We start from the raw sequence: 27273 nt of genomic DNA on the forward strand, positions 1-27273 counted from the left end.
TCCAGTTTTCTCAATAAACTGTGTGAAGATGGCCGATCGAGCACACACATTTCCCTCTATTCTCTCCCCAAATCCCGCTCGAAGGAGAGTCAAGGGGGACCGTTTTTAAAGGTAAAAACCCACGATGGGTAGAAGAGGCAGCAGCAACACCTTCTGGAAACTGGAAAGCAGATGTCCAAGCGGGCAAAACAACTCAGCAGGAATTCACAACAAAATCAGAAGCTGCCGGGGAGGAGCAATGACCAGCACGTTTCATACCACAGAACCCTCCGGTGTCAGGAACTGGGAGTTTCAAACACCCAACACCAGAGTGAATGAGGACGAAACAAAGCCTCTACGAAGCAGCCAGAGGCAAATGTTCTTCCTCTTTCCATGCAAAGGGCTGCCTTACAGAGCTCCATCTGTGGCCCGGGGGTACCAGGAGAATGGAGCACCAAGATGCCAGGCTGGAAATAGAATGACTAAGTGCCCCTGTATCCTGAAAGCCGAGATTCCAAGGCCTTTCTCCAGAAACACCTTCACCCTCCAGGAGAAAGACAGGTTTCTAGAGAGTTCTATCATCTGAAGAGCACAAGAGCTTCCCCAAACAGCTGGCTAGCTCACCTTTCAGTAATGCTTGTAGCCAACAAGCCCTAGCGTACTATGCTCATGACAATTCTACCTGAGCAGAACAGTTAGTCTCTGAGAAAAGGGGGGTGAGGGGCATGCAACCTATAGGAAATAGACCCTATGTGGAGAAGAACATGATTAAACAAACTGTCACTCACAGTCAGAGAGAGAAGATATGGAATCATGAAACAAAAACAGGATGCTATGAAAAGAGAACATCCAGAAAGGGAAAAATGAGCTCTTGGAAATTAAAAATATTATAGCAAAAAATAAAGAGAAAATTTAACGGGAAGGGTTGATGGATCAAGTTGAGGAAATCTCTAAGGAAGTAAGAGTAAAGTCAAATAATGGAAATAGGAATAAGATAAACTTACAGGACTACTTTGAGATTCAACATCTAAATACAGAAAGAACAAAAGGACGACACAGAAGAGGAAATCATTCAGATGTAACGCAAGACAATCTCCCCAAATGAAAGGCCCTGGGTTTGTGGACTGAAAGGGCCCACTGGGTGCTCAGCACCAGGGATGAGGAGACTTCATTTGGTGATCCCCAGAGAGAAAAAATATTCAAGGATCATAGCACGTGCACGGTTCCCTAAACATTGACCTCCCACAGCCTTGTCCAGTTAAGTACTTGAGGACGTGCTCCACCAGACACTGGTAAACTAGGAAGAAGGAGACATGAAGTACAGGCCACAGGAAGTCCAAAGGGTAATGGGGGGAGAAGAGTCTCGGCTGACGGTGGAGAGAGGCTCCAGGGTGACGGCGGAGCACCAGGCATGGAGAAGGCTCTGGCCAAGACCTTGTCAGGGAACTGAAGTTGCCCAAATGACTTTGGTGTGAATGAATGTTTTGAGAGGAGAGTTAGACAACGCGTGAAGAATGTGGGATTAAATAAGAGTTAAATACACAGAAAACTTGGAGAAAAAAGAGTAAAACCCAAGCCAGTTTTTTATTCTAAAGGAAAAAACTCCTTTAGGAAAAGGAAGATGAGTCATCAGTTATGCCTTGGCTTAACTGCGATCAGCATACCTAGCCTTAATCTGTTGAACTCTGAACATGAACCTGTACGAAAAACACCTGTGGTATTGGAAGGAAGGAGAGGTGGGAAGGAGTGTGCTTGTGTGGAAGAGGAGAGAGATACGCCCTTTGCCCCGCTCAGCCACAGAGAAATACCACCCAAAACAAACAAACGAAGAGAAAATCAAGAAGTTGCAGGAACAGCTTGCCACTTGGCGACATGGCCTGAGAACGTTTCGCGGTGCAGGGAGAAAGGCAGTCGAGTAGAAGGGACCCGAGCACTGCTGTTTCTTTCTTAAACAACTTTTGATTTTGAAATCGTTTAATAGTTTGAGATTCACAAGAAGTTGCAAAAGTAATGCAGTTCCCGGGCGCCTTTCCCTCGGCCTCCCCCAGTGACCAGCGCTGCCGTGGCCACCGCGAGGGAGGTGCGGCCTGTCTGGGCCTCACCCATCTCCACACATGTGTCCCCCTCTTTCTGCCGGCTGGTTCTACGAAATCCCATCGCAGGGTAGATCCGAGGGCCACCTCCCCCATCAGGGCGCAGAGCTGCTTCATCAGGCAAAGACGTCCCCATGATGCCGCCACACCCAGAGCCTCCTCCCAAACCTGACAGACGACCGCCTGTCCCCTCAGCATGGCTGGGTGACGGTGAGAACGTTAGGCCCGTGTTTGCCAACAAACTGCAGGACTCTGGCTCTTCAGGTGCATGGTTCTCTCTTAAAAATTAGACACACGCAGCCCTGCCCTGCTAGCCTCTCGGCGCCAACGGATAAATGCTTGCGACCACGTAGAAGGCTCGCCGGCTGTGCAGACTTGGTCTCAGGTGGTCCCCTAGGGTGCTAGGGGCGTGATAAACCCACTCCCCTGCAGACGCCAGGTGCCCGGGCGCGCCTCAAGCCGTGGAGCGGCGAAGGCGTATCGGCTACAGGAGGCCCCTTGTCTTTATTTACTTATTTTTACAATTTATTTCTCTCTCCTCCCCACCCCGTTGTCTGCTCTCTGTGTCCATTCGCTGTGTGTTCTTCTGTGTCCACTTGTATTCTTGTATTCTTGTATTATTATTTTGTAATAAACTATTATTTTATTTTAAATATCACAAATGTCTTTATTGCTATAATCACAATGTTTTGAAGTGAATTAGATCTAAGACAATTTATAAAAATTTCTACCAACTAATTTTTTTAAAAAAAGATTTATTTATTTATTTATCTCTCTCCCCTTCTACCCCATCCCCCCACCCTGGTTGTCTGTTCTCTGTATCCATTTGCTGCATCTTCTCCTTTGTCCGCTTCTGTTGTCAGCAGCACGGGAATCTGTCTTTCTTTTTGTCGCGTCATCTTGTGTGTCAGCTCTCCATGTGTATGGCGCCATTCCTGGGCAGGCTGCACTTTCTTTTGTGCTGGGCAGCTCTCCTTATGGGGCGCACTCCTTGCGCGTGGGGCTCCCCTACATGGGGGACACCCCTGCATGGCATGGCACTCCTTACATGCATCAGCACTGTGCATGGGCCAGCTCCACACGGGTCATGGAGGCCCGGGGTTTGAACCACGGACCTCCCATGTGGTAGGTGGATGCTCTATCTGTTGAGCCAAATCCACTTCCTCCCGTCTTTAGAAACTTCTTTGGTGCCTCGCCTTAAAATGATTTGCTCAACGCCCCTGTCACCTAGATGGTGTGCCGCAGGGGCGAGGATTAAAGGGACCTGAGCAACGAGAGCCCCGTCCACCCTAACAGAGAAAAGCAGCCCCCGTTGTCTGCACAGCAGGGGCGCCTGCTACCTCTCCTGCTGGAAATAAGTGCCTCCGAGATGCGACTTGGCTTGAAATTGGGTTTTGCTGTGTTTGGATTGCACTCAAGACCTCAGGTCTCACTGGAGCTATAAATTGTTCTTTCCACTTAATGGTTCACGCGAATGGGAGGATTCTGGTTGGCTGGGGCGGTGGCTGCTCTCATCTCCATGTGCTGGGTTAGAAAAGGCTGGTTTTGTCCCTGAGCTGTTTTCTCTGGGGAGGGCAGTGAGGCACTGTCCACTCCGGGGAAGTTGCTGTCACAGGGGTCTGGGTGCCAGGACTGAAGGGCTACAGCCGGGGTCAGGTGAACAGGTAACGCAACCAGGGGAGCAATGCTGCAGGCTCGGCGTCCAGGCGAGGTGGCCGTGCATGCTGTCGGGGCAGCTGAGGACGTCCTTCCCACTTCACAGCGTGGCAGTGGGAGAGGGTGTGGGACCCAGCTCGAGCCGCCTCTCCAGCGGTGGGCTCCTGGTCTGGGCAGGCACTTACACATCGTCTGTGTCTCTGGGTTACCTGTGACCAAATCAGTGGTCCCCAACCTATGGGGCTATTGTTTGGGGGATCGTGGATGTGGGGGAAGGGGGTGAGTCCAGTGTCACAGACACAGCACCGAGGAGCACCGGCATGGCCACTGTTCGTTTTCTGAGCTGGTGTGGAGCACTGATTCTGTTCCCAGTAGTGTGCAGGGTAAAGGGATGCATTCATGGGGATAGGTGTGCCCCTGTGGCGTGTGGTCATGTGGGACAGGTGTGTCCCCGTGGCACTTCCTGGTTGTGCTCACATGGGACAGGTGTGGCCTCTCTCATGGCACTTCCTGGGATGTGTTCGTGGGGATGGGTGTGGCCCCCATGGCACTTCCTGGTTGTGCTCACGTGAGGACAGGCGTGGTCTGTTCCGTGGCACTTCCTGGTTGTGCTCATGTGGCCTCTCCTGTGGCACTTCCAGTTCCCCCCAAAGGCTCCTGAGCAGGCTGCATGCCACCCTACACGACACCTGGTAATCGATCTCCTACCGGAGTTTTACTGGTTAAAAACAGAACTATTCCCCGTCTTCTCAAAATGTGCTTGGCTAGATGTGCTGCAGGGGTGATTAAGTGCTTCTTAGAGAAAATCAATGTTCAGGACAAATTTTGAACACGGGAAGCCTAATTTCCACCCTCCAAGCCGCCTATGGCAGCGCCGGCTCTCAACTGCTTGAAAACTGCTCCCGTCTAAAGCTCCCACGGGCCACTGCGTGAGACTGGGGGCTCGGAGGGCGGCTCTCAGAGCCACTCGGCTTGTCGGGCCATGCCACAAACTGACCACTCCACCTGGTCCTCAGAGTATGCTAGAGAAAGGGAAAGCTAGGACCAGTTATCCAGATCAAGTCAGGAGCTTTCCTAGAAAGCGCTGGATTTCTGCCTTCTCAAAACCTGAGATTCGTTCGCTCACCAGGCACTCACTGCCTGGTGGGGGACAAGCGCTGCTCTCGGGGAGCAGAATCCAATGACGGCAGACCCCTGCCCTCAGGGCACGTGCATGCCACCTGGGCCCTCAGGCAATAAACAAAACTCCAGTGACGTCAACAGCGTGCCACATGCAAGCGCAGGTTAGAGAGGGAAATAAGCTAGGAAGGGCGTGGGGCAGGAGGGGCGTAGCACTCAGCGGGCCAGCTGGGCCGGCCACCTGATGGGGGCACGCGGGCAGAGACCTGAGCTGGGGAGGGTCGTGTGGACAACCAGGGGACCCCTTCCCAAGAGCAAACCCAAGACAAAGCCCTGCGGGGGCCAACGTGCAGGTGACACGGGGCTGCAGTGTGCTGGCACTCGGGGGACCCTAGCCTGGGGCCTGTTGTGAGGGGCAAGGCTGCTGGGACGAGAGGCCCAGGCCGGGTGACCGTCAGGTGAGGCGCTGGCTCTGCAGTCACAAGGGCCTTCCCGCCAGGTACAGAGGGGGAGCTCCATGGGGGGAGCACAGGGTTGACCTTTTGCTGGCCGTGAGGATGGAGGCAGCACGTGCCCAGGGGAGGGGGCAGCCTTCGGGGGCTGGGAGTGGCCCCGGATCCCAGAGGCCGATGGAGGCAGATAGAAACGGGAGGCTCTGAGGTCGCGCTCAGTGCGAGACGGTGCGGCCCCCAGCGGCCCCCAGCCCGTCATTCACGGACGTCAGGGCTCCTTGCCATTGGGGGCCACTCGAGTCTTCGCTGGGGTGCGGGGCTGTCCTGTGCCTTGCAGGGGGGTTAGCAGCACCCCTGGCTCCTTCCCACTAGATGCAATATCCCCGCCCTGCCCCAAGTTGTGACAACCAGAAGTGCTGTCTCCAGCTGAGAGCCGCTGCCGGGTATGAGCCCCGTGGCCCCAGCAGGCAGCCCCCAAACCACGCCACAGGCCAAGCGGCACCCAGCATCACCCGGCAGCCAGCTTGTCCCCTGCCGGGTGCTTCTGCTTCTTCTTTCCCGGGGGACCGTCCACAAAGAGGCAACGCTTCGCTGGGGTGTCTGGGATGGGCACGTGACCCTCAGCCCAGAGTAGACATTTTAATTTCCTGCCTCCCTCTGGATCTACAGCCAGCACCCCAGGGCGCTTCTCCAACAGGCTGCCTGAATGAATCCCCCAGCAGGGGGGCACGAGGGAAGAGGGGCGCTTTTCTGGCTAAGGCAGGTGGAAGGCCCTCTCCTGGGCCTGGGGTCTATGGGCTCCGCAGAGGGGCTGACTGGATAAGGAAAGCGAGAGGAACCTTCTGTGCTAAGCGTCTGTCTCTAGATGTCTTCCTTGCTCCATGGCCTTTGGCATGTGCTTTCAAAGGAGGCAGAAGATGACAAAGGAAGGAAACAAACAATAACCAGAACTCCCACTGGGAGAGCTGTCCCCTGATGAGGCATCACCACGAAATGCACTATTATCTGGCCACAGTGAGTGGGTAGGACATCCCCTCGTGGTGAGCCTGTCACCCATGCCCCCACGACATCTGTATTCCTAACAGCCCCTACAGCTAATAAAACAGGAGGATGCCACATGGCAGGGGGCAGGCCATCTACGAAGGCACGATACCCATGACGTCTGTCCCTCTGTTAGATCAGCCTCGGATGCTTCCACCCACATCCACACACCAGCGCAGGGCTGAGGCCAAAACCACGAAGGGAGAGCAAACATTTGTCCAGGAGCAAGCCCGTGGACGAAGGAAAGGATGGAGGGGCCGTGCGGCCCTGGGAGCCAGTTGGGCATTGGGAGCTGATCATAGGAGGCCACCTGGGTTCCCCAAGTTTAGCCGCCCACGTCCCGCCCTCGAATTGCTGGCGTGGCCGCGTGCACCCCGACACCACTTACTTAGTATTTTCCTTTAAGTGAGCTTTAAATGATCCCTCTTTTTTAAATTTCGCAAAGTTATTTCAAAATGGAACTCTGGATGACAACCACGAAAGGAAGACAAGCTATTTTTCTAAAGACACGTTAAAATAAATAGATGAATGTACCGAAAAAGGGTATTTGTTCGTGAATCGCATAAAATCCCGCCTGTTGCGCCGAGCACGGATTGTGCGCTCTGTGCATATACTTTTTTAAACACACAGTTTTATTTCGTAAATACAGTGTCGTGGACACAATCTTTCGTAACATGGATGAAGGGCCATCAACAGGCCTCTGTATGGAAACCCTGGCCACGCCTGTCCCCTGCGCTGCTCCGGAGAGCGTAGGCCGGCTCTGTCCCCGTCCCCCAGGGCCACGTTAAGCAGGTCCTTCCAGCCACGGCTGCCTCCAGGCTTGGGGCGGCGACAGCCTTCGCCAGCCAGGTGTCTCCATGCTCAGGGCCGCGCTCCTCTCGGCTCCTTCCCAGTTGGGGTGATCTGCCGGGGTGGGTGTCGTGCTGTCCCTGAGACGTGACACGAGGGGGCCGCTGATTCCAAGGCAGGCGAAATGCTTTCACGGTCTCCACTGCGTGTCCTGGGGGCGCTCGCGCGCAGCTCTCTCCCTGCGTGTGACCTGAGCCCCTGCTCTTGAACTCCTAAACTTAGCAGCTGAACCAGCTCATCTGGAGCAAACGTTTCCTGCCTTGCTCAGGCCTTGTGTGGAAACCGCCTGCAAAGCCCCTTCCGATGGCGCGCCCTTTTCCTCGGCGCCTTGGCTCATCCAACACTGACCCCTTTGGGCCATTACCTTTCGCCGCCTTAGATTTGCCTTTGATCTTGAATGCCGATGGGAATATCTTTACCGTAACGAAAACCCCATCGGCAGCTCGTCCAACATCTGAAGCAAAGACCTGAGCTGAGAGAACACTGGGGTCTTCTACGGGTTTTGCTACTTCAGGCGCCACGTTTCCTTTTTATCCCTGTTCTTCTGGTCCCACCCAGTGGGCTATTGCAATTGCAAACTCAAGCACCAGGGACATTCCCTCGTGAAACACACACGCGTGCTCTGCTTCGCACCTTCGCCCCTCAGAATCCCCAAACTCCACCCTCCTCTTCTTTGTTTGAAATTTCAGGCAGGTCAGCAAAAAAATCAGTGGTGTGCAGGTTGCTAAATTTTCAGGAATTTTGCAAGCTGGTTGTTAAACACAGCAATTATTCAAATGTAAATTATGTAAGTGTGTCGCAAAAGTTATTTTTAAAAAGGTAATAAGTACTCAAAGTTCCTCACTTCTTGATTATTTTTGCATCTCACTATACCTCCTTCTTGACTTCTTTTTGTCTATATGTGGATGGAGGACAGACTCTCCGTAACTCTGCGTTCAGCGACATCACGCCAGGGACTGGACATTGGCCGTGGCGGGAGTATTTACACCCAGACCCTGGCAAACGTTAGAAGTCAGCGTCGCCCACCCCACCCACAAGCCAGGTGTGAATACGGACCAGCACCCCCTGGAGAATGCCGACCGCATCGGGGCTCCATGGGGTGGTCTGCCCGGAAACCGCCCACCGCAGCGCAGGTGGAGACGGCTACTGCCTTCCTGTCAGATCACCTTTCGTCCAGGTGTGCCCCTGCCCCTGAGCCAAAGAGCCTCCATTTGCATGCTCCCACCCCCACTGCGTTGCCCGTCTTTGCCTGTGCCCCAACCTCTAAAAACAGAACCAGACAAAAGAAAAAAAAGGAAAAAAATAAAATTGAAACTCATCAGATATCATGCCATTTCCACATAAACATGTCAAGATTTTTTAAAAAAGAATTCACTGTGCCATTATCAAACCTAACACAATTAACAGTAATTTCTTAATATAAAAATTTCCACAATTATGTCAAAGTTATTATTTTATGTCATCAGTTTGTTCAAATCAAAATCCAAACAAGGTCCCCATCTAGCCCTTGGCCATTATGTTCCTAAGAAAGTCTTCCATTCCGCTAACCCTCCCTTTTCCACGTGCGATTGAGGTTTTTATTTTTGGAGATGCTAAGTGTTTGTTCTACAGGACAGCCCCTTCTGGATTTGTCCGATGGTGCCCTTTCATTGTTACCCAATTAGTTCCCCTGGTCTCTGTATTTTCTTTGATTTTCTTTGTGGTCAGATAGAAGGGGGCAAGATGGCACTGAGTAAGCACACCATCGTCATCTCTCTCACAAAAGACCGGCGGTGTGGTGACGGAGTCCTGCCGGAGCAGGCTGTTTCGGGAACCTGCAGGGCGGGAGGTGTCTGGACATCGATCTGGAGAGACTGCAGCAGAATCGGTGCTCGCTCAAGGTAGAACTACAGGTTTCTAATACTGAACACGGAAGCAGTGGGAAGGTAAATCCCTCACCCCCTGGGGCTAAGAGCTGCAGAGTTCACTGAGAACTGCGGGTCGTGGGGCGGAGTTTCCAAGCCCCGGGTCTCCCAAATGCATGAACCCCAAGCCTGTGTCCCCTGAACCCCCGTGGCCCACGCTAAATACCCAGAGTCCACATTCTCCCAGCCTCTGTTTCCCGAGCCCACCATTCCCGGAAATCCGGCATTGCCCTACCCCTCCAGTCGCGGACTAACTCTGGAAGTGGGAGAGTTTAGGTGGGAGGTGCAGAGGGGCCAAGGAGTGTAGCTTCAATTTTCTGGTCCCCCCTTTTTATTGAATTTGGAGGAGCATATCAGCGGACTTGGGGAGAGCCTAGGAATAGAGAAGAGGAAATCTGGTGAGAGAGCCCAATTTACTTAACTGCCCTGGGAGAAGGTGGAGTCAGAAAATTAACCAGCTCCCTTGTAGCACACCTAAGGGAGGGGGACAGTAGGATGTGCTTTACAGGCTTCCAATAGCATATTGAGGGTTCCTGGCAAGGGGTGGGTGCTCTCTCAGGAAATTAACAGTCATTATTTTCTCAGGTGAGTTGGTTCACCGGGGACCCATTTGAATTTCCTACAGGAGCCCTCATGCAGCCTTCCTGCTGCCCTGGGAGAGAAGCAAGTGAGGAAGGGAGAAAGGGGGAAGGTAAGACTCCTAAACAGTTTATTCAATTGCAAAGAGGATTCTTTGCCTAGGCCTTGTCTGGTCTTTATTTATTTATTTAATTCATTTTTTAAAATATTACATTAAAAAAATATGAGGTCCCCATGTACCCCCCACCCCCCTCACCCCACTCCTCCCCCCATAGCAACATTCTCCTCCATCATCATGACACATTCATTGCATTTGGTGAATACATCTCTGAGCATCGCTGCACCTCATGGTCAATGGTCCACGTCATAGCCCACACTCTCCCACATTCCATCCAGCGGGCCATGGGAGGACCTACAATGTCTGGTAATTGTTCCTGCAGCACCACCCAGGACAACTCCAAGTCCCGAAAATGCCCCCACATCTCATCTCTTCCTCCCATTCCCCACACCCAGCAGCTACCATGGCCACTTTCTCCACACCAATGCCACATTTTCTTTGATTACTAACCATAATAGTTCATGAATAGAATATCAGTAAGTCCACTCTAATCCATACTCTATTCCTCCGTCCTGTGGACCTTGGATTGGTTGTGTCCATTCCACATCTTTGTCAAGAGGGGGCTTAGATTCCACATGGATGTTTTCTGTTGACCTGTTTTCTTATCTTTTCTTCCTCTTTATCCCCCCCAATGCCCTTTTTTTTCTTTTTCTTTTTTCTCCCCCCCTCTCTTTTTCTTCTTCTCTCTTTCTCCTCCCCCCCCCCTTTTTTCTTTTTTTATATTAGTGCTGCAGGCAACATTTCTTATTTGCTGTGCTTCCTCATCCTCAGTTTTCTCTTTTCTATGTGTACTGATTTTGGCTACCAACGCTCTCCCCTTTCCTTTACATCATTCTCTCCTCTATCATTTATTGTTTCTCTTATATTCCACCTCTCTCTGTTTAACCCCCATTATTTTTGACTTTTATCTCTAATACCTCTAATCTCTTTTCTAGCATTTATTCACTCTTTATGTTATCGTCCTCTCGTTTCTTTTTCCCTCTCTCCTGACCACACTGACCTTTTAATTCATAGCATATTCCTCCCCATATTCAGTTTAATATCTCATTGTAGGTACTCCACTTCTTTATGGTTATAACTATACACAGCTTCCATGAGTTCTATATCCATTCTCCTAGATCTCACATGGTTCTTTTGCTAATACTCACTATCAATGCTACTATTATGTTTTTTTTTCCTTACCTCTTTTGCTTTCTCTGGACCTAATACTTTCCTTTGAGGGAACTTAGCCAACAACAAGGAAATAGAATAAGAAGAAAAAAGTGACAAAGAGAAGACTTAACATACACATAAAACAACTAATTAAACCCCAAGGCTAGATTAAGAAGATAATCAACAGAAGACACCCAACAAGATAAAATGATGGCCAGACAGCAACAAAAAACTACAGACCATACCAATAATTAGGAAAACATGGTCCAATACAATGAACAAACTAGAAACCAGGAAGAGAAGTGGAACACTGGACAAGTAATTAAAGCTCTCAAAACATATCATGGACCAATTTAATGAAGTGAAGGAAAAGATTAAGCATATTAAGAAAACACTTGGAGAGCATACAGAAGAAATTGTGATCATGGACAAAAAGATCACAGAGATGTTGGGGATCAATAGCACAATCCAAGAAATCAAAAATATACTCTCAGCAAATAACAGCAGATTTGAAGAGGCAGAGGAAAGAATTAGTGATGTGGAAGACAATACATCTGAAATCCAACAGTAGTAGAATTAATCAATAAAAAGATAGAAAAAATCCAGCAGGGACTTAGGGACCTGAATGACAATGCAAAATGCACAAACATATGCATTATAGGCATCCCAGAAGGAGAAGAGAAGGGAAAGGGGACAGAAGGGGTGTTGGAGGAAATAATGGCTGAAAACTTCCCAAATCTATGAAGGGAGATGGATATACATGTCCAGGAAGCACAACGCATCCCAAACAGCATAAATCCCAACAGGCCTACCCCAAGATATATACTTGTCAAATTATCCAATGCAAATGCACAAGACAAAGAGAAAATACTAAAAGCAGCAAGAAAAAAGAGAACCATCACATACAAGGAAGGTTCCATAAAATTAAGCGCTGATCTCTCATCTGAAACCATGGAGGCAAGAAGGCAACGGTATGACATAGTCAAGGTACTAAAAGAAAAGAATTTCCAACCAAGAATACATAATCTAGCAAAGCTAGTGTTCAAAAATGATGGAGAGTTCAAAACACTCACAGATAAACAGAAACTAAGAGAGTATGCCAACAAGAAACCTGCCCATCAAGAAATACTAAAGGGAGTTCTGTAGGAGGAAAGAAACAAACAGGAGAGACAGAGTTGGAGGAGAGTATAAGAACAACTAAAACTACAAAAATAAAAAAAAAAGACAAACACAAATCCAAAGAAAATATGGCTAATATAAGTAATTCCTTGAAAGTAATAACACTAAAAGTCAATGGATTAAGCTCACCTGTTAAGAGATGCAGATTGGAAGATTGGATAAGGAAATATGACCCATTTATATGTTGTCTATAAGAAACTCATCTTAGACCCAGGGATTCAAGGAGGTTGAAAGTGAATGGCTGGAAAACAATCTTACAAGCAAACAATAACCAAAAAAGGGCAGGAGTAGCTATATTAATATCAGACAAAATAGACTTTAAAAGCAAAACAATTGTGAGAGACAAAGATGGGCACTACATATTAGTGAAAGGGATAATCTTTTAAGAAGAATGAACAATCATAAACATTTATGCTCCTAACAAGTGTGCCTCCAACTACATGAGGCAAACACTGGAAAAACTAAGTGAAAGAACAGATGTCTCTACAATTATAGTGGGGGACTTTAATACACCACTATCAACTTTGGATAGAACATCTCAAAAGAGAACCAATAAAGAAACAAAAACTTTGAACACTATATTAGAGGAGCTGGACCTAATAGACATATATAGAACATTATTCCCAAATACAGCAGGATATACATTTTTCTCAAGGGCACATGGATCATTCTCCAAGATAGACCATACGCTAGGTCACAAAGAAAGTCTCAATGAATTCAGAAAGATCGAAATCATAAAAAATAATTTCTCTGACCACAGTGGAGTGAAACTGGAAATCTGCAAGGGCCAGAGGCCCAGATTTCACAACAAGATATGGAAATTAAACAGCATACTCTTAGAAAAACCGTGAGTCAAGGAGGAAATCTTGAGAGAAATGAATAACTACCTTGAAACTAATAAAAATGATAACAGAACATACCAAAACTTATGGGATGCAGCAAAAGCAGTACTGAGAGGGAAATTTATAGCCATAAATTCATACATCAAAAAAGAAGAAAGAGCTAAAATTGAAGAACTAACTGCACACTTGGAGGAATTAGTAAAAAAACAACAAAGTAACCCCAAAGGAAGAAGAGAGAAAGAAATAACAAAGATAAGAGCAGAACTAAATGAAATAGAAAATAAGAATGCCCTTGAAAAGTTAAACAAAACCAAGAGCTGGTTCTTTGAGAAGATAATAAAATTGACAAACCCTTAGCTAGACTAACAAAGAAAAAAAGAGAGAAGATGCAAATACACAAAATAAGAAATGAGAAAGGAGATATCACCACTGACCCCACAGAAATAAAGACTATCATAAGAGGATACTTTGAAAAACTATATTCCAACAAGAAGGACAATTTAGAGGAAATGGACAAATTCCTAGAAACACATAAGCAGCCTCTATTGACAAAAGAAGAAATTGACGATCTCAACAAACCAATCACAAGTAAAGAGATAGAATCAGTCATTAAAAACCTCACAACTAAGAAGAGCCCTGGGCCAGATGGCTTCGCAAATGAATTCTACAAAACATTCCAAAAAGAACTAATGGCAATTTTGCTGAAACTCTTTTAAAAAATTGAAACATTCTAAGATGCCACATTACCCTAGTACCAAAGCCAAACAAAGACACCACAAGAAAGGAAAATTACAGACCAATTTCTCTAATAAACCTAGATGGAAAATTCCTCAACAAAATACTTGCTAATCATATTCAACAACACATTAAATGAACTATACACCGTGACCAAGTGGGATTCATTCCAGGTATGCAAGGATGGTTCAACATAAGAAAATCAATCAATGTAATATACCATATAAACAGATTGAAGGGAAAAAAATCACATGATCATATCTATAGATGCAGAAAAAGCATTTGAGAAAATACAGCACCCTTTCTTGATAAAAAACACTGCAAAAGATTGGAATACAAGGAAATTTTCTGAACATGATAAAGGGTATATATGAAAAACCTAGAGCCAACATCATTTACAATGGTGAAATCCTAAAATCTTTCCCTCTAAGATCAGGAACCAGACAAGGATGCCCACTATCACCCCTTCTATTTAACATTGTCTTAGAAGTACTTGCTCGAGCACTGAGGCAAGAACCAGATAAAAGTCATTCAAATTGGAAAGGAAGAAGTAAAAATTTCATTATTTGCTGATGACATGATCCGATACAGAAAACCCTGAGAAGTCTACAGAAAGCTTCTAGAACTCATAAATGAGTTTAGTAAAGTCACAGGTTATAAGATCAATGCGCAAAAACCAGTAGCATTTCTGTACACCAAAAATGAGCAATCTCAGGAGGAAATCAAGAAACAAATACCATTTACAATAGTAAAAAACAAAATCAAATACCTAGGAATAAATTTAACCAAAGATATAAAAGACTTATATGCAGAAAACTACACAACACTGTTCAAGGAAATCAAAGAAGACTTAAATAAATGGAAGACTATTCCCTGTTAATGGATAGGAAGACTAAATGTTATTAAGATGTCTATTCTACCAAAACTGATCTACACATTCAATGCAATCCCAATAAAAATCAACATAGTAATTTCTAATGAACTAGAAAAACTAGCTATGAAATGTATTTGGAAAGGAAATAGGCCCCAAATATCCAAAGACATATTGAAAAAGAAAAATGAAATTGGAGGAATCAACTACCTGACTTCAAAACATACTTCAAAGCTACAGTAGTGAAAAAAGCATGGTATTGGCACAAGAATAGACACACTGACCAATGGAACCGAATTGAGAGTTCTGATATGGATCCTCATATATACAGTCATATAATAGTCAATAAGGCCACCAAACCCTCTCAACTGGGAGAGAATGGCCTCTTCAACAAATGGTCCCTGGAGAACTGAATATCCATATGTAAAAGAATGAAAGAGGATTATCAACTCACACCTTATACAAAAATCAACTCAAGATGGATCAAAGACCTAAATATAAGAGCTAAGAACATAAAGACTTTGGAAAGCAATGTTGGGAACCATCTACAGGACCTTGTAATAGGAAATGGCTTCATGAACTTCACACCCAAAGCACGAGCAGCAAAAGAACAAATAGATAAATGGGACTTCCTCAAAATTAAAGCCTTCTGTACCTCAAAGGAATTTGTCACGAAAGTGAAAAGAGAACCTACACAATGGGAGAAAATATTTGGTAACTGTATATCTGATAGGACACTTATATCCTGCATATATAAAGAACTCCTATATCTTGAAAATAAAAAGACAAGCAACCCATTTAAAAAATGGGAAAAAGATTTAAACAGACACTTCCCCAAAGAAGAAATACAAATGGCCAAAAGGCATATGAAAAAAATGCTCCAAATCTCTAGCTATTAGGGAAATGCAAATCAAAACTGCAATGAGATACCATCTTACTCCCATAAGTTTGGCAGCTACAAGAAAAACAGAAGCCTGCAAGTCCTAGAGAGGATGTGGAGGAATGGGAACACTCATCCACTGCTGGTGGGAATGCAGAAGGATCCAGCCATTCTGGAGGACAGTTTGGCAGTTTCTCAAAAAACTAGCTATAGATTTGCCATATGACCCAGCAATTCCACTGCTGGATATTTACCCAGTAGAACTGAAAACAAGGACACAAACCGATATATGCATACCAATGTTCATAGCAGCATTGTTCACTATTGCCAAAAGTTGGAATCAACCCAAATGCCCATTGACAGATGAATGGATAAATAAAATGTGGTATATACATACAATGGAATACTACTCAGCTTTAAGAACGAATACACTACACACACATGTGATAACATAGATGAATCTTGAGAACCTTATGTTGAGTTAAGAAACCCAGGCATTGAAGGACAAATACTACATGACCTCAATGATATGAAATAAGTAAACCAGGCTGCCTCAGAGAGCTAGAGACTGGATAATAGGCTTAAAGGAATTTGGGGGGTAGAGGAAGGTTGAGCTGACACCTACCTGGGTGAAATCTCTGATAAGCTGGAGGTAAGTATTTGTACAGGGAAGGGATAAAATGGGAGTGTGGGGATACATTTGGGTGGGGCTTTGTCGGCTTGAGGGGGCAAGGGACGGAGGATGAGTAATATGGCCCAAGAAATTGGGGGGAGGGTGGGGGAACATATGAACATAGGAGACTGTCAGGTATGTGGTTGAGAGTATAATGTTGAGAAAACGTTTTAAAAAATATAAGGAAGGCTACCTGTTAAGATACTTAAAGGGGAGAATCTGACACAGGACAGGCTTCTAGGGAGTGTGTGGGTGCTCATTTTGTCATAGTGGGTTATATCATTGGATGGAGACCCATACAATGAGAGTGAAGGTATACCCACATCCTGGGGAGGACTGATGTTCTCAGATAGAGGAAATTGTATCCCTCAAGAGAAATTGTGGCTCCCAACGCATTAGGGCAGTCGAGCATGTCAAGCCCTCAACCTTGTTGCAAGTATCTCTGAACATGGCCCTTCAATCAATGAAAAGTAATTGTCACTGTGGGCCCTGAGGGGAGGGGGAAAGAGGTATTGAATAGGTAGAATCAGTGTAACTGTGGAGCAATGGAAGTGTTCCACAAAATTACGCAAGGATGGATATTGGACATGTTAAATTACACCAAAAATGTATATGGGTCTATAGGCTAAAGTTTAAATCATAATGTAAAATATAACTAAAAATTTAGAAAATTGTATAGTCTAAAATATAAACCACAATGTAAACCCAAGTGTAACCTTGTTTAAAAGCTATTGTCTCAATATCTGTACATCAGGTACAGTAAATATAGTATGGACATGTAAAAACATTATTGCTAGGGAAGGGACAAAGTGTCTGATGTTGAATATGTGGGAGTACTGTATATTGTACATATGAATTACTGTGGTCTAAAACTTTTGTGAAGACAAGCTTAATAATTAGAAAATAAAAAAAGAAAAAGAAAGGACGTAGACACTGAGGAAGAGATGGAAGAAGTTGCCTTGCCAATGTGCGCACAGGGCAACACTTATTACAGTGAAGGAAGGCAAAACATCAAAAACAAAGCTTTTTAATTTTTTAATTTTTTGATACCCCAATTTATTTTTACTTTAATTTCTCTAAAATAGTAGGTATTCTATATCTAACCTCTAAACCCATCACTATATTCCATTTTACTTTTAATGGAACCTGACAATATGTTGAGCTTCATTTTCGGGGAGGTTTTGGACCACAGAGGGGTTCGATGGTGGCAGGTGAGGAACACTGGTGTGGGGTGTTACTGGTGGGGGTCACATGGTTGGGATGGAGTTCTCCAGGGCATATGTGCGGGGTGCATAAAAATGTTTGGATATTTTCATAGTGGTTACAGTTGGGAACAATGGCTGGGGGAGTGCTGAGTTCCTGGCCAGGGGAGCTCTGTCACATTCCCTAATGGAACAGAAACAATCTCCTGAGTGCAATGGCTAAGACCAATAAGGAAGGATCATTCAACAATGAGCCCTTGATGCTAATGACTATGCTTGTGAGCCTGTGTGCCTGAAAAAAGAACTAGGCCTAGAGCTGCAAGGTGCCTAAGAGTTACCTCCTGAGAGCCTCCATGTTGCTCAAATGTGGCCAGCCTCGAAGCCAAACTCAGCATGTAAATGCATTGCCTTCCCCCCAGCATGGGATATGACTCCCAGGGATGAGCCTTCCTGGCACCGAGGGATTAGTACCAAGTACCAGCTGATGATGTGGCTGGAGAATGACCTTGAATAAAAGGGTCAACTCAGACCAGCAGAATATCTCACCCTACATGTAATATCAGGAGTTACAAATGCTTTTTGACCTTGAGTAAAAGGGGGAAATGAGTTTATATGACTATGAGTCTCCAAAAAAGAGCCGGGAGGTCATCAGAGGGGTCACCCCTATGCACACCTCAGCAGAGTCCCAGAGACAGGTAAAGTAGATACAACCCTGGGTATTGGTTCTTCTGAGGGCTACAGAGATCCACAGTTTCTATGGTCATGGCAGATGGACTTCAGTGCCATGTCAGTTGGCCCTACATTGGAGTTTGTGTTCCTGAATGTAATGGAGTTGGACTCAGATGTGATCTTTGTTCACAAGCCTCTCCTGTCACTTTTACCGGACCTGTGGTTGGCACTGGGGTTTAGTGTATACTCGGGGGACCTGAATCTCTGGACTGTCCATGTGATAGCCAGGCCCTGAGCCTCAACAGACTTGCAACTCCTACCCTCTGGCTTATTGGACTTATCCCAGCCAGCTGACAGGGAGGTGAAGAAGGTCAACCACCACACCAGGGAGCCAAGTGTGCCTACAACTGCAAACAGGAGAATTGCATCCATCATCCAAGTGAAATCTAAGCCCCTTCTTGATACAGAGGTGGAGCAGACATAACCATCCCAGGGTCCACAGAATGGAGGAATAGAGTATGGATTAGAGTGGGCTTACTGATATTCTATTCTGGAACTATTGTGATTAGTAATGGAAGAAAATGTAGCATTGAGATGGAGAAACTGGCCATGATATCTGATGGGGGTAGGGAGTGGGAGGAAGAGATGTGATGTGGGGGCATTTTCAGGACTTGGAGTTGTCCTGGTGGTACTGCAGGGACAGTTACTGGACATTGTATGTCTTCCTATGGTCCACTGGGTGGACTGGGGGAGAGTGTAAACTGTAATGTGGACCATTGACCATGAGGTGCAGCGGTGCTCAGAGATGTATTCACCAAGTGCAATGAATGTCTCATGATGATGGAGGAAGCTGTTGTTGTGGGAGGAGTGGGGTGAAGGGGGTGGGGGGGTATATGGGGACATCATATTTTTTGAATGTAACATTAAAAATAAATATATAAAGACAAAGAAAAAAGAGAAAAAATAGCTATAAAGGCATTTGGGGGATGATGGGAGAAATTTATAAAGTGGATATTAGATAATGTTAGGGAATTGTTGATTTCCTTAGGTATAATAATAGTATTATGGTCATGTTAGAGAATGTCCTCAAATTCATAGGAGATGAATGCTAAAGTGTTTAGGAGCAGTGCATCATGATGTTTGTAACTTAATTTTAAATAAAAAAAAGTTTTTTTACATACATATATGCTTATATAGAAATACACATGGGAAAAGTGTTAATGCCTGTTAAATATAGGTTGTGAGTATATGAAAGTTTATCATATTATTCTTTTCATTGTTATGTGTGTTTGAAAATGTTCATAATAAAAATTTTTAATGTTTTAAAAAAATAAAATAAAAAAAAAAAAGTCGTCAGAGCCAGATTTACTGCTTCCGGCCCCATTCCTTTTCGGTGGTGCTGTGTCTTTCTTATTGCCTCACGTTTTGAGTTCAGATGGGGTCATGTGTGTTAAATCATTTTAATGTAAAGTATTCTGCGATGCACAGTGCTTTCCCAGGTCAGAGCTATACGGCAAGAGGAAACCACACTAGCCAGGTAGAGACGCTGGCTGGAGAGCCGTGTGAACGGTCGCGAGGAGTGTGCGACTCGGGGAGGGCCAGCCAAGACGCATGGCCGAGGCCAGCCGCCAGGCACCTCCTCTGAGCCGGGAAATCTCGCCGCCCGGCTTGGTGGGCAAAGCTCCTCCGCGGGACGCGACATGGAGGGGTCCCAGCCCCACACCTGCCCCCAACACCACCCTGGGTTAGGCCCTAAGGCGGGGGTTCTCAACCAGGGGCGAAGTCCCCCCATGCCAGGGGACATCAGGCAACGTCTGGAGATACTCCAGGTCCTCAGGGCCAGGGCGTGCCTTGCTGCTTGCAGAGGCCAGGCATGCAGCTCCGCATCCCACGGCACCCGGCACCCAGGAAGTGTGCAGTGGTGCCAAGGCAGGGCCGGGAACCAGCGGGGGGTACGGCAGATGCGCAGACAGCACCGTAGGATAGCCGGGGCCACCCACACGTGCCTCCAACGCCCGCCAGTCACCCGGCGCCGACCCCTGGGGCTGGGCTTGCCTGGGGTGGACAGGAGAGGATTGTGAACGTCGGAGGGGAGCGCGCGCCAGCGCCAGGGCTCACGGCAGGGGCCTCGTGCGTGAGAAGGCAGGACGGGCCGAGGCAGCGGCCCGCAGGCAAAGCCAGCCCTCCACCTTCCTTCACCAGGTCCTCCTGGTAGAGCGGAACCGCCATGGGGTCAGGTCTCCACTGCGTTTGGGGAAAGTCTGATCCTACAAACAAGAGCACAACAGCAGCGTCCCCGCCGACGCGGCCCTAACACGCCCAGCTCGCCGGCGCGCGCTGAATGCCTTCCCCGCTCACCATTCCAGCGGGTAGCTTTCCTTGCTGTGCTCCTTTTTGAAAATGGGCAAGAGAACTGAGGCCTGGAGAGTCAGAGTCTGCCTGAGCAGGGGGACTGAGAGCCAGCACCCCCAGGCTAACTGCCGGGCAGGCAAGTACTGCCCCTGATGTGCACAGCTCTCCTGCCAGGGTAAAAGGTCATCTGGGAGACACACAATCACACACACACACAACCTGACAGGCAACCAGGACACTTTTCAGTCCAGAGCCACTGTGCAAAAGAATGTATTAGCAATAAAATCCAAACAGGGCCACGGAGCCCGCGCATCAGCTCTGTCCTGCCTCAAGTGTTGTCTCGGCATCTGTGGCCTCGGTGAGGGCCGTGGTGACCGGTCCCCGGCTCCGTGCGGCCGGCTCATCAATATCGCATGACGCCGGCCCGCTAACTGGTACCGAAGGAGCCCGTGTCACTCGCCAGCACTGCTTTTCCCAGCGAGCAAGTACAACTCCTTCTTGACAAGCAGGAAGACGGTGACAAAAGACCTGTTGAGACGCAGTGCCAGTGTTGAGGCGCCCGTCCCAGCCGTTTGCTAGCGCGTCCCCGGCCCCCAGCCGCTCTCGGCCTTTTGTTCTTCTCCGTCTGGGGCAGGGACCCCACCGCTGCTTTCCCGGTCCTGCACACTTCCCCGAATCCCATGCCCAGCTGCCACAGGAAGGAAGGGAAGCCAGGGGGATCTTCCCCGGGTGCAGCTGGGGGCAGGCCCTGGCTTTTCCAGACCGGGCAGCACCGTGTGGGGCTGGAGGACACCTGCGTCGCAGCCCACCCTGCGCCGCAGCCCACCCGCAGGTGTGCAGACGCCCGCCCTGCCGCTTTCCAGGTGTTTCCTATCGTGCTCACCCATGCAAGGCCCTGCGTGCCCTGCTTCCCCACACCCCCTCGTGCCCCCCGAGCCCACTTTCTAACCCCCACTCGCGCCTCTCCAGCCGCACTGGGCTCGAGCGGCTCTTCCTCTGAGCGTTGTTCTTTCTGTCCCCGCCTCCTGAATGCCCTTCCCGCCAGCGTCTCCTGGGCTAGCGTCCTGCTTCCCCTCCGCTCACATCTCTCCTCCGAGGGGCCCTGGTAAACCGGCCGCGCTCTCCCCCTCCACCCACTGTACTTTTCTCCATGGCCTCCTCACATGCACGGTTGCTCATTTTCTGTTTATATTTTGTCAGTGTCCCTTTCCCACCACCCCCCCGTAAGCGCCACGAGAGCAAGGACGTTGCCTGTTTCGTTCACTGGAGGGTCTGCAGGTTCTAGAGAGTTCCTGGTGCCTGGCAGGTGCACATAAAACACTTATTGAACCATTTCAGTAAATAGTTCCTACTGAGCGATTGCCCTCTGACTGGCAGTTTCTGAAATAGAGATAAGCCCCGCTGTCACTGCCCCGGGGAGCTCTGTCCGTGGGGGTCGGCGTGTTGGTTCAGTGTCCACTGTCCGCTCTCCGCGCAGGAGCCGCGGCGGGGGGAGCACGTTGGCCGCCATCTTGGATTGGGAGCGCCTGAAACGGCCCATCTGTAGGCGCTTCTCCTGCAGGAAGACCGATGAAGGCCGTTTGCGGCCAGTGCGCCTCGTGCGCCGTCGCTCGCTGATGACCTGCTGCATCCCAGCGCTCCTCCTCTTCCTTCCGGAAGCTTCCGCAGATCCCTGGAGCTCACCGCTCAGCCCCTCAAATATAAGCTTCCTCACAAGGCACTGAGGGCTCAAGTGACTCACGCCCAGTGCGGAGCAAGCCCTGTGGGCTCCAGAATCCGAGCTCCTCATGCTTGGGCTGTGCTGCCTCGGAGCCACGCAAAACTCCTATCGCCGTATGCTACTGGGGTGAAGCTGGCGGGAAATTCAACTTTGTTGATGATACTGGCTTTATCACCTCGCAACTTTTTTTGTTCCTCTTCAGTGTAGAAGGGTCAACGGACTTCAGAGAGGGTCTGGCCCCAGAATTTTGGGACAAGGTTAGAAAATATCACCTTGTAAAACTGAAACTAATAAGCAACAGGACACGGGCACCATTCGCCCTCTGTGGGTTAAGCCGCCTCTGGACAATGTGTGTGGATGATACTGGGGTGCTCCCTCGGTCTCCATCTAGAAGCCGAGGTGTCCCCATAGTCATTCAAGGACACTGAGGGAATGCAAGGCACCTAAGGCTGTGACACTTTCGGAATCAAAGGCTGGGCTATCCTCAAGCTGACCCTGGTTGAAGGTGTCCCAAGAGAAATCTGAGAAGGTGATTCATCTTGTAACTTCTTCTTGAGAGAAATATCTCCCAGGAACAACCAATACTCTTTGATTTAATTCTGCAAAAAATAAAAAAAATTGGGCGCATTGGGTATCATTGGCAGAAAGCATGGCTGCGGATCTGACGTTATCAGTTAGGAATGCTTTAGGCTGCATCTCACGGGGCTTCATAAAACAGACATCCACTTAACTCAGGGAACAAGGGGTGCGTGCGGGGCACGTCTGCAGGGCTCTCCTGGGCTTGCTTTCATTTTCTCGGGTCGGCTGCTGGAGCTCTGAGCCCCACATTCTCTCGCCATCATCGAAGAATGTGGTACAGATAGGGCAGTGTAAGGCTTCCTCTTCAAAAGGCGCTCCAAATCCCAGGCCCCAGGAGCCCCCCACAAGCCCTGCCTTTACCTCGGGGGCTGGGGGCTACCTGGCCAAAGGGCCGCGGAGCAAACCGGGCCAGGCTCTGCCTCGGGGGCCGTGGGAGGCCCACCTGGAGGATCAGGGCAAAGCCCCCTGAAGTCTGAGTGGCTCCAGAAGCAGAGGGGGGGGGGGGTGGGAAGGACGCGGAATCCACATCTCGAGGGTCTGCCCTGCCGATCAGCCTGGGGCATCGACTGCATCAAACTACAAGAACTGCCATCGGGACAATGAGAAGCGGAGGTAAGGGAATATTCCATGCCCCAAGGAAGGGCAAGCGGTGTTCCCAGAGCACCACGTGCTGAGGAGGGCCGCTGCCCTGGCAGCTCAGACCTGCCGGCGTCCAGAGCACGGACCCCGCAGCGGGGTCTGGGAGAATTCTGCTCTTTCCACACATGCCCTTTCTGGAAGGAAAAAATGAGAAACCCCCGCCCGGAAGCCTGTTCAGGGGAGTTGTGACCCGCAAGCCTCGCTGGAGGTTTCTCGCTGCAGCACTTTAACGAGTGAGCTGGTTTCCGCTCCCTTCGCAAATGACCGTCGGTAGCTCCCGTTTGGATGAAAGCTGCCCCCGAGTTTGGCTTCTTGGGTAAGAAGTATATTCTCGTTTGAGAAAAGGGGAACAACAAAAGGAAGAAGTGCTACCTGGGGCCGTTCACGGCAGCCCGCCCGGGAGCTGGGCAGGCCTCACGCCGGCAGGAGACGGGCTCCCTGTGGAAAGACCACCACGTGGGAAGGCCAGCTCCCCTGGTTGCGCACCTGGCTGCAGGTGGGCGCGGAGAGTGCTGCGCTGCGGCACCTGGCACGCACACCCCAGGGGCGTCCAGCTGCGCTGCTGGAAGGGGCTCTCCACGTCACCTGAGCTCCTCCAAGGCCCTCGGGCAAGGACTCCGCAGCTGTCCAACACCCTCCCCTGTTCTGATAAGAGAACCCACTGCGTAAGAGGTTCCAGGGGGGCAAGAGGCGTACCCCCTAAGCGCCACTCCCCGGCGGGTGGTCAGAGACGTGCCCCGAGGCCAGCGGGGTGGCCTGAGCTTCTGATGGTTTTCGGGCAGCAACAGGACAGGAGGTGGAGCTGGAGGACGTGCGCCTGAGGCTGCCGGGCCACCGCGTCGGCGGGACCTGCCCGAGGATTGGAGGCCAGGACAGGAGAACATCGTTTGGGCCCTCGGTCCGGCTCCGCTGGGACTTCCTTCTCCTCCAGACTGGATCAGCTCCCCTTTGCTTTGGCGTGGACGCTTGGGGTGGGGCTTCCTTTGCCTGCAACCCAAAGTACCCAATTTGGACCCAATGACACCACCAAGGTCACATGCAGTGACGACAGCAGGATATCACCAGAGACCTAGAGCCCCGGCCTGGCATGCCGATGGCCCATCTCAGCACCCAGAGCAGCCACCGGGATTCACCTCTGTGCACAGACGCGAAGATCTCTTAAACGGGTGCACCCCTAAAACTCCAGGACAGTTTGGAACGCTTTGTGTGCCCAAGACAGCAGGACCCAGCTGTCACCGTGTACTTGCACAAAACCCAACCAGTAGGTGACTCGTGCACCCCTCCACACCTCAAACGCTGAGAGGTCCCCACGTCACAGCTCTGCATTTGCCAGTTTCTCTTCCCGGAACTCTTCTTGTCCAGTTCTTTTAGGCCTGGCTTATTCTGGTCGTGTGGATCTCAGGTCCAAGGTCACCTCTGCAGAAAGGCTGACTCTGAGGAGCCCATCTTAATTAGTCCTCGCCATGCTGCTTTCTAGAACGACACCCCACTCAGTTCCCTCATGGCACCGGTCTGGTGTCTTATTTAAGTCTGTTTAATTTCATAGCATCACCCAGGAGGATGTAAGCCCCACGCGAACCAGCGCCCACTGTCGTGTTTTCCCCACTTAAAACTGGTGTTCCATAAATACATGCAGAAGGTGGGAATGAGCATTTCTGGAATGTTCTAGACACTGTGCTAGACTCTGTGCTCAATACTGCACTAGAGGACTCTTGTCACCCACGTCCTGGAACTCACAAGTTTGGAGGGTGAGACTGGTATGTAGACAGATGAGTATTCAGAAGAAAAATGGGTAAAATGGGGTGGATGCCCAGTGCGCGGTCCCATCAAGTATTTAGTGGTTCTCAAAGCACAGTCCAGGGAGGGCTGGACCTCCCTGCACCCTTCCCAGGGACCACGAGGCCCTCCCTTTTCCAATTATGTATCTCCACAAGGCCAGACGTTCTTCCTTTAAGCAAAACAACAGGTCGCGTCAGCTCGCCTGCAGATGCACGCAGGGAATCCAGGTGCCCTTCAATTGCCCAGATTGGCAAAACTGTGGAACAATGAAACTCCTCACACTATTTTTGTTTTGCAAAATAGCGATTCTTTTCATATAATAGGCAATTGTGCTAGCATGTGATGGGCTTATTATTGATATTTTAAAATGGATTATTGTTAATTATGATTAGCTACTATAAAGTGGACTTTAGCCCACTGCCAGGTTTAACTGCTAATACTGTACACCCCAGTGCACCTAACCCACGTGACACCGCGCTTTGACGCATGTAAAGGGTCCTTACGCCAAAAGTTTGCACACTGCTGGTCCATCTGTGCTACTACACCTGGGCGGTCCTTAAAAATCTAGCGCTAAATGAGCAAAGTGAGCAGTGGCAGATTTACAAATCAACCCCTTTTATGTAAAGTTGCAAACCGCAGGCATTCACAAAATACGCCAAAGGGGGAGGGGAAGCTTGCGGGAGGAAGGGCTGTGAGTCGAGCCTCTAAGCCTAAGGTCCAACAAAAAGCGAAGGTAAAATCATGCACAGGTCATTTCGACTCGGTGCCCTGATGGCAAATGTATAGGTGAGGCAGGGTTGCAACGCAGGGAGAGGCCAGCTCTACCTGTGGGGGAGAACAATCCGGAAGGCCTTCCCGGAAGAGGCTCTGTGCAGACAGGCCTGGGAGCTGACGCACTCACTGAAGTGGAACCGGGTCTCCTAGAGAACCCACAGTCCCCAGCGGGCGGTGGACCTGGGCCTGACGCAGTAGCCCCCAATGCTGTGAGCCTTGCTGATTGCTATGACAACATGTCTCAAGGGCACGAAGCATCGACAGGGGACATACGCCCCGAGGTCCTGAGACGGGATGGAGGTCACACTTTCTCCCCCGTGGTCTGTTCATCGGTCGACTCACTGCTTCCCACGTCTGGGTTTAGAAGACACGGTTTGCAGAGCATGCGCAGCGCACAGCCCCTACGGACAGGGAAATGCTGAGTTACACGCCACGACAGCCAGGTTCCAGCCTAAGCAAGTTTTTTCCACAGTAACACCGAGGATGTCAAATGCAGAAACGACCAGGGTAAGGCAAATGAGCGGGGGTAGGCTGGGAACGGCAATTCTTAAACCACAGATGCGTTCTTATCACACATTACTGCAAATGGCTATTCTTAAATCACAGGTGCGCTCTTACCGCATGTTAAACCTTGGGTATCACGCCTCACTTTCGTGAATATGCTCTTCTCTGCTTTCTTGAAACACACAGGCTTCTAAATCTATCTTCGTTTTTCAACTTTTATCATGGATATAAGAAATACTTCACTCTCCTCTTACCTTCAGCACTGGTACAAGAGCGCTGTAGCACCACAGTAAGATGCGGGGGGATTCGGGCGAGTGGCAGGGCACATGCCTAGTCCAAAGTGGGTAGTTGCTCCAGTCCCCATGGGCTGCTGTCCTGACAAATGGATGCTGATTACTGCTGCTTCTTTTTCTTCCCTGAGATGGCTCTCTCATCTGTCTGCTCATTGTGTCCTCTAACTCTCTGCTCGTTGTGTCCGCTCACTCTCTGCCTATTGTCTGTTCGTTGGTTCCACTCACTGTGCCTGCTTATCTTCTTTAGGAGGCACTGGGAACCAAAGCTGGGATCTCCCGTGTGGGAGGCAGGCATTCAACTACTTAAGTCACAGCCACTCCCTGCTCTCTGTGTCTGTTTGTTGTGTACACAGATTGTCTGCTCCTTGTGTCTGCTGGACTTCTTTCAGAGCACCAGGAAACAAACCTGGGACGTTCCATGTGGGAGGCGGGTGCCCAACTGCTTGAGCCATGTCTGCACCTTGCTGATTCTTCTGAATGGAAGAGAACCCATCACTCTGGATTTTTTAACAAAGTCTATTTTCAATTTTGCTAGACTTTGAAGTTTTTAAAATGCTGCATTAGAATTTCAACAAACAAGGCAGTCTAGCCAAGTTCACACCAGCGACCTGGTGAGGTAGACTGCTAGCAGTCTACCCAA

At 49.0% G+C, this 27273-nt stretch overlaps 1 protein-coding gene across 1 annotated transcript in view; it reads right to left on the reverse strand.

Moving 5' to 3' along the window:
• TMEM132C (transmembrane protein 132C) overlaps positions 1 to 27273 on the reverse strand; it is a 377044-nt gene that overhangs the window by 141823 nt on the left and 207948 nt on the right.

Source organism: Dasypus novemcinctus, chromosome 19, assembly GCF_030445035.2.
Source record: "Dasypus novemcinctus isolate mDasNov1 chromosome 19, mDasNov1.1.hap2, whole genome shotgun sequence".
Taxonomy (NCBI): Eukaryota; Metazoa; Chordata; class Mammalia; order Cingulata; family Dasypodidae; genus Dasypus; species Dasypus novemcinctus.